This window comes from Rana temporaria, chromosome 5 (genome assembly GCF_905171775.1).
Source record: "Rana temporaria chromosome 5, aRanTem1.1, whole genome shotgun sequence".
Lineage (NCBI taxonomy): Eukaryota > Metazoa > Chordata > Amphibia > Anura > Ranidae > Rana > Rana temporaria.
The window spans coordinates 288,316,057-288,324,529 of record NC_053493.1 but is presented as its reverse complement, the minus strand read 5'-3'; positions in this window follow the sequence as shown (position 1 = coordinate 288,324,529).

Here is an 8,473-nt window from a genome sequence, read left to right as displayed (position 1 = left end):
AACCACTCTTATTAACCACTTGCCCACCGGGTTAATTCTGGCACTTCTCTCCTTCATGTAAACATCACAATTTTTTTGCTAGAAAATTAATCAGAACCCCCAAACATTATATATATTTTTTAAGCAGACACCCTAGGGAATAAAATGGCGGTCATTGCAACTTTTTTTCTCGCACGGTATTTGCGCAATCATTTTTCAAACGCCTTTTTTGGGGAAAAAAACAGTTTCATGAATTAAAAAATAACAAAACAGTAAAGTTAGCCCAATTTTTTTGTATAATGTGAAAGATTATGTTACGCCGAGTAAATAGATACCTAACATGTCACGCTTTAAAATTGTGCACATTCATGGAATGGCGCCAAACTTCGGTACTTAAAAATCTCCATAGGTGACGCTTTAACATTTTTTACAGGTTACTATTTTCGAGTTTTAGAGTAGGTCTAGTGCTAGAATTGTTGCACACGCTCTAACGCACGCAACGATACCTCACATGTGGGGTTTTAAGTGTTTACATATGTGGGCGGGACCTGCATGCGTGTTCGCTTCTGTGCGCAAGATATCGAGGACAGGGGCGTTTTGAAAAAAACTTTTTTTTATTTTATTTTTATTTTACTTAATTCTTTTTATTTTTACACTTTAAAAAAAAAAATATTTGGATCCTTTTTATTCCTATTACAAGGAATGTAAACATCCCTTGTAATAGGAATCAGTGTGACAGGTCCTCTTTATGGAGAGATATGGGGTCAATAAGACCCCACATCTCTCCTCCAGGCTTACAAGCATGAAATCGGTGAAAAAAGAATCACCGATCAAATGCCGACAGCCGCGATTGCGGCTTTGTTTACTTCCGGGTAACGGGCGTGACGTCATAACGTCGCGCCCGGTCCTCCGACGGTAATAGAGATGACTGTGACCGTCTGGTCACCAGTCATCTCTATGGTTCTGCAGCGGACGCCGACTGATTCGCTCTCCGGGCCCCCGATGGCACGGGAGAGCCCCGGAGAAGCACCGGATGGCGGCGGGAGGGGGGCGTCCCCTCCCTCTGCCTATAAGAACGATCAAGCGGCGGAACCGCCGCTTTGATCGTTCTTATGGTGCAGAGAATCGACGGCTGAAGACGGGGATATCTGAATGATGCCTGCAGCTGCAGGCATCATTGAGATATCACCGCTCAAAGTGGAGGATGTCCCAGGGGCGTCCTTGGTGGTAAAGAGGTTAAAAAGAACCCTCTCCTAAACTGTTGGTAAAATCAGCTTTTCTCTATCCAATTCTAACACGCCTCTCTGTTCTTTTTATCAAGACTTGGAATAAATTGGGATATTCGATTTTGCACCTATACATTTTTATGTCTTTTGGTAGAATATTTTCCAAAAAGTTACACAATAGGAGTCGGGCCTACTAATCTATAAGGAATTGATTGACGCTCTTCAACCTTCTAAAATAATGTTACAACATTTGCTGTACACCAATTTCATGGCTTTATCCCAAGTAAAAAGGAAGTCTAGCAAACAGAAGATACAGTGGCCTATCAGTTAATGAGATGAATGCTATTAACTCATGGAAAAAGATGAAATATGGGCCAGGCGAGTTATTGATCTTCATTTTGGTTGGATATGAAGTGCGCCTGCTCCTGTGTTATGCCTTGTACACACGACCGGTTTTCCCGTCGGGAAAACTGCCATGAGAGCTTTTGGCCGGGAAAACCGGCCGTGTGCATGCTCCATCGCAGTTTTCCCGACGAGAAAACTGCCGGGAAAAAAAGCGAACCCGCTTTCTTTTTTCCCATTAGGATCCCGGCGGACTTTTTCCCAATGGGAAAACCGGTCGTGTGTATGCTTTTCCGAGGGGGAAAAAAAACTTGCATGCTCAGAATCAAGTATGAGACGGGAGAGCTTGTTCTGGTAAAATTAGCGTTCGTAATGGAGATAGCACATTCGTCACGCTGTAACGGACTGAAAGGCACAAAGACTGAAAAGCGCGAATCGTCTCTCACTAAACTTTTACTAACACAAGGATCAGCAAAAGCAGCCCAAAGGGTGGCCCCATTTGAATGGAACTTCCCCTTTACGGTCCCATCGAATGTGTTGTACGTCACCGCCAGGGCTTTTTTTCAGGGGGAACTTGGGGGAACTCAGTTCTACCACCTCTGGCTCAGACCCTTTGGTGCCTGCTCACCACAATCACTTGTAAACACAGAAGTCTGGTTTCTGTGTTTACAAGTGACAGCTCTGCACTCTGTGTGTAACCCCTGAACTCTGCACTCTGTATGTAATGCAATCCTGGTATTTAATGCCCCTTTAAGACCCTTCTACTGTTTTTGAAATCTGAACAGGGTCGTGGTTGAGTTCCTGCACCTATTTTCTGAGAAAAAAAGCTCTGGTCACCGCGCTTTGGACGGGCGGTATTTGTCCTGAACGTGTGTATGCAAGGCAGGCTTGAGAAGAATCCTGTCGTGAAAAACTTTGTGTGTACGAGGCATTAGATCACCAACATTAAATAGGGGTGTTCTCTCCACAATATTGCCTGGCATTGCTCACTTGGAAAATATAGGATTATTGCACTTACTGTAAAATAATATTTTTGCAGTCTGTGGATGTGTTTTACCTTCAGGTTAGGCTGCCACCTACAAGAGGATTGGACACCAACAAACAAAAAATCTGTAGGCCAGCCCACGATAACCCTTCCAACTATCAGCATGCCTTCGTTTTGCAGCAAAGCAGTACATAGAGGCTGATCATAAACACAGAGTCAGAGCATGTGTCCCTTAATTACTGGGTTTTACGGAGAGTATAAAAATCTAATTTTCTTTCTTGTTTAATGAGGGACACAGGAAGTTGTTCACCTTTGGGATGTCCGAAAGCAGTTCACCTTGGGGGTAGTCAGTACAGCAAGTAAACAATCTGAGATAACTGGGAACTGCCTGAAGGACTTCATGCTCAAAGCAGGCAACAGATGAGGCTGCAACATCCACTTGGTAGAATAAAATAAATAAAAATATAATAAATAAAAACCAAAGCAGCAGCATGCAGCCAACAGCCCATCCAAAATGTAAATTTACAAGTGCCGCACTATAAAATATTAATGATCCATTCAAAATAAATGAATTAAATAAACAAAACTGTTTCTAAAAAAGTGGATAGAGTGTTCTGTTTTACTGATATTGTGAGTGCCTTTTAAGCAGAGAATAAAGTGATTTCTCAACTTTTTAAACAGAGAGCATTAGTTGTGTTTCTTCTTAGGCCCCTTTAACACGATCGGCCCGCTCTGATCCACCTGTCTGTTTTTCAGGCGGATCCGAGCGGGCCACCCATTGACTTTTATGAGCAGGCTGATATCAGTAAAGATGAATCCGCTGACATACAATCCGATAAGATCCCCTCAAAACAGACGGATGGGGATATGTTCGCCACCCGTCCAGTGGATCAGCTGAAAACTGACAGGCTGTCCGTTTTCATCCGATCTCGCCATAGAGAACAGTGGGGCTCTGACAGGTCTGTCTCTGCACAGTTAGCAGAGACGGACCAGTCATCTGCCTGCATGTATCTCCGTATACGCCGTTGTAACTCTGAGTTGCGGGGTCGTATCTATGCGACTGATTCATAGAATCAGTTACGCATAGATTTCCCTAAGATCCGACCGGCGTAAGTCTCTTACACCGTCGTATCTTAGGCTGCATATTTACGCTGGCTGATAGGTGACGCTTCCGTAGATTTACGCGAGGAATATGCAAATTAGGTAGATACGCCGATTCAGAAACGTACGTCCGCCCGGCGCATTTTTTGACGTCGTTTACATTAGGCTTTTTCCGGCGTAAAGTTACCCCTGCTATATGAGGGGTATCCTATGTTAAGTATGGACGTCGTTCCCGCGTCGAATTTTGAAAATGTTACGTCGTTCGCGAATAGGGCTGTACGTAAGTTACGTTCACGTCTAAAGCATTGACGATTTCATGACACTCTTATAGACATTATTTATTTAATTTACTTCGCATGGATTTTTAATATTTGATAGTGCGACACTATTGTAAACTAAGCTTGGATGATGGTCTGTCTGAGCCACCTAGAGATAGCAAAATTAGAAAATGGCGCACCCTTACAGGGGATCATTTGGAATGACAAAAAGCAAATCAGTCTTTTTAAAAGAAGCAGTGGCTGAGAGACTCTCATAGCCCAAAGCACCCAGGCAATGGAGGGACATTTCCTAATGGTGAACTGGAGCCAGACAGAGGGGGAAAAAAGAACAATGTCCTAGTTGAAGTCAAAGGCAGAACCTACCTTAGGCAGGAAGGAGGTCCTGAACATAAACCTTGTCCCGATGCAAATCCAGGAAAAGGCCACACTTGCCTCATAGAGGTGATGACTACAAGAAACACCACCTTGTGGGGATGAGAGTAGAGCGAGGGGTGTCTTTAATAGGTTCAAATGGATGTTTCTGAAGTGCAAAGAGAACCAGATTCAAATGCCACAGACTCATAGGGGAAACTACATATGCGACTCTGCACAAAAGTCTTAATCTAGGAATGAAAGGTCAACAGTCTCTGAAAAAAGTTAGGAATGGCAGAAATCTAACCTTTGATAGTACTAAGGGCCAGATCGAGCTGTAGAAAGGAAGGGATTCGTCCAATGGAGAAACTTCTAGGGTGGAAGCCTGGAGTATCACATCAATGTATGCATCCATGTCCAATGATAGACCCTGCTAGAAACAGACTTTCTAGCTTTTAACATTGTAGTCACCAACTGAAAGATACCCCTGTCTCCTAGAACCTGGGCTTTAACAGCCAGGCTGTTAAAGCCAGTGACCGATGGTAAATTGGTTCTTGAGACAGAAGGTCAAAACAATCTGGTAGAGTCCATGGATCATCCACCTGAAGTCTTAATAGGTTAGCATACCACATCTGCCTGAGACAATCTGGAGCTATAAGGATCACTAGAATGCAAAGCAGATGAGGAAGAAGTTTTAGGGGGAAATGGATCTAAAGATGGCGACCTATTCCCTTTCAATAGGCTCCCCAAAGTAAGAAGGGAAGAGCAGAGTGAGGAAGGGAGAGTGGAGAGATTTAAGCGAATAGTTGGGGTAGTGTAAGGGGAGGAGGGAGTATTGTGAAGACCACAGCTTACATCAGGATCCATTACTTCTCATTGCAGCAGTCGGCTACAGGATAGTTGGAAGCTGGGAACTGGGACCGGATAGGTTAGGAGGAGGAACTTCCTCCTCCTCCCAATGCCAGGGCTTGAGGGAGGGGCAAGCAAGTGATTGGTTGCTAGGAGGCTGTCCTTGCAACCAAACACTAGCTCTGAGAACAGCAAGTGGCATGGTATGCTGTCAAATGCTGTACATTCAGGGATGGCACCGATTGCTGCACATCCTGTACTGTTGCTGAGCACCGTGGCTGTGGCAGCAGGGACGCTAACTGGGTATTTGGGCAGGACGCTTTGATGGGGGGTTTGGAGCCAGCAACAACTGGTTAGTTGGAGCCTAAGGACCTCTACATGTGTATGGGCTGCCCCCCTGATGGCGGCTCTGCATGTGCCACAGAATGTACACCATGCAGCTCAGTGCACATTCTGCATAAGAACGCTAATATGTTTATTTTATTAGAAGACAAGCAAGGGAGACACTACTCCAAACAGCCTGTGGCTGCATGCACATCCACATCCGTCAAGATGCACCTGGGTGCCAGCACGGTCCGCAGCCATATTCAATGTAGATAGAAAATGGAGATGATGGCACTCCAAAACAGGTGAAGTAAAATATATAGTGGTGAAAATAATTATTTGATCCCCTGCAGATTTTGTAAGTTTTCCCACTTACAAAGAAGGGAAGGAGACAGAAAACCATCCAGAAAGAAAACACATGATACAAATGTTATAAATTGAGATTCAGCAGTTCAGCGAGTTTAATAAAAATTTGATCCCCAAGCAAAACATGACTTAGTACTTGTTGGCAATCATAGAGGCAAGACATTTATTGTAGTTAGTGACCAGGTTTGCACACATCTCAGGAGGGATTTTGGTCCACTCTTTCTTTCAGATCTTCTCTAAATCCTTAAGGTTAATTGGCTGTCGCTTGGCAACTCAAAGTTTCAGCTCCATCCATAAATGTTCGATAGGATTAAGGTCTGGAGATTGGCTAGGCTACTCCATGACCTTAATGTGCTTCTTCTTGAGCTACTCCTCTGTTGCCTTGGCGATATGTTTTGGGTCATTGTCATGCTGAAAGATCCATCCATGACCCATCTTCAGTGTTCTGGCTGAGGGAAGAAAAGTTCTCATCCAAGATTTTACAATACATGGCCCCATCCATCCCCTCATTGCGACAAAGTCGGCCTGTACCTTTAGCAGAGAAACAGCCCCAAAGCTTCCACCTCCATGTTAGACTGTAGGAATGGTGTTCTTAGGGTCATAGTCAGAATTTTTCTTCCTCCAAATACAATGAATCTCCCTTCTCAAGAAGGCATATGTATAGTCATGCCAATGAACATCTAAATGATTCAGAGAAGGATTGGGAGAAAGTGTTGTGGTCAGATGAGATCAAAATTGAGCTCTTTGGCAGTAAATAGACTCACTATGTTTGGAGGGAAAAATGCTGACTGACTATGATCCCAAGAACACCATTCCTACAGTGAAGCATGATGCTTTAGGGCTGAATCTCTGCTAAAGGTACAGGCCGACTTTGTCACATTGAGGGGCCAATGGATGGGGTGCTGATATGTGTGCCCATCAGTGCGGCCTCATCAGTGAAGGAGAAAAATTACTTATTTACGTGCTGTGCACTGTATATAGAAAAATAGATGGTATAGGTGGGCCCTGGAATTGGGGGGGGGGGTTTCTTTAACACAATTGCATGTGGTATGTGAGTGCAGTTGCGTATTTTAGACAACATTGTCTTAACCACAACGGCAGTGGAGGTGATGGTGGATTTTTTTAGCCTTGTTTTTGTTACTAATATTTCTCAATAAAGCTTCCAGTGATTAAAGGCACATCTTTAAAAAACAAAAAACAAACATGTTATATCCTCTGCAGTTGGTTTTGCACAGAGCAGCCTGGATCCTCCTCTTCTTCTCAGGTCCCTCTTTGCTGCTCCTGGCCCCTCCCTCATTTGAGTGCCCCTCAGCCAGCAGCTTGCTACAGGGGTCACCCAAGTCAGAGCTCAGTGTATCCATTCAGACAGGGAGCCCATACCTGGCCCCACCCCCCCTCCCCTGATTGGCTGACTGACAGCTGCGGGAGTCAATAGCACTGCTGCTCTGTCTCAGCTAATCAGGAGTGTACTGAATGGCTGAGGGGATCATGGACATCACTGCAGAGAGAAGGATCTCAGGTAAGTAATTAGGTGAGGATGCTACACACAGAAGTTTTTTTTTATCCTAATGCATACAATGCATTAACATAAAAACCTTCTGCCTTTACAACTCCGCTGATTGGTCCTGAATGTAAAAATCCTTTGTTGGGGTCTCAACCCTCTTTTTTTTTTTTAAACTTCAAAAATCCCCTTGTGTGAGTGTTGCCCATTTCTTTCTACAACTTCCTGGATCCTCTGCTTGCTTTGAAATGTCTCCTCTGCTCATTCTTTAGGCTTACATTCAATTTCTTAGGATTATATATCCATGGTACCATGCTGCCTTAAAAAAATACTGTACTGACCCCGCCTCCTTAAACTCCTCCTTTCCCAGTTCCTCTGTAGTGATATGTCACAGAATTCCAGGAAGTAAATGTAGGGGGATCTCTACAAAGTAACTTTACAAACTTTAAAACTGTATGGATTAATAGTAGGCTGAAAATACAGTGGGTACGAAAAGTATTCAGACCCCCTTCAATTTTTCACTCTTTGTTACATTGCAGCCATTTGCTAAAATCATTTAGAGCCGGTTCACACTGGGGCAAATTGGGATCCGACTTGAAGTCGCCTCAAGTCGCGCTGTCGAAAAAACAATGCAAGTGAATGGGAGCGGTGTTAATACACACTTGTACCCATTGATTTCAATGGAAGTCGCCTCCAAGTCTGATCACTGTCTTAACTGAAGCGACTTTCCAGGAAGATTACATACATTTCTCAGGCAAACCTCTCCCTCCCCCTTCCTCACCTAGAGCTGATTGTTGTTTGATTGGCCACTGGAAAGTCTCCTGTCCTGGAGACGACTTCAAGTCGTGTTGTAAATCGCCCCAGATCGCCCTGTGGTTCATGCTCAAGTCGTGTCGAAGTCGCCTCTGAAAGTCGCGCTGGAAGTCGTGTCGCCCTACCTAGTGTGAACCGACTCTTAGGCAAATTTTTTTCCTCAATAATGTACACACAGCACCCCATATTGACAGAAAAACACAGAACTGTTGACATTTTTGCAGATTTATTAAAAAAGAAAAACTGAAATATCACATGGTCCCAAATATTCAGACCCTTTGCTGTGACACTCATATTTAACTCAGGTGCTGTCCATTTCTTCTGATCATCCTTGAGATGGTTCTACACCTTCATTTGA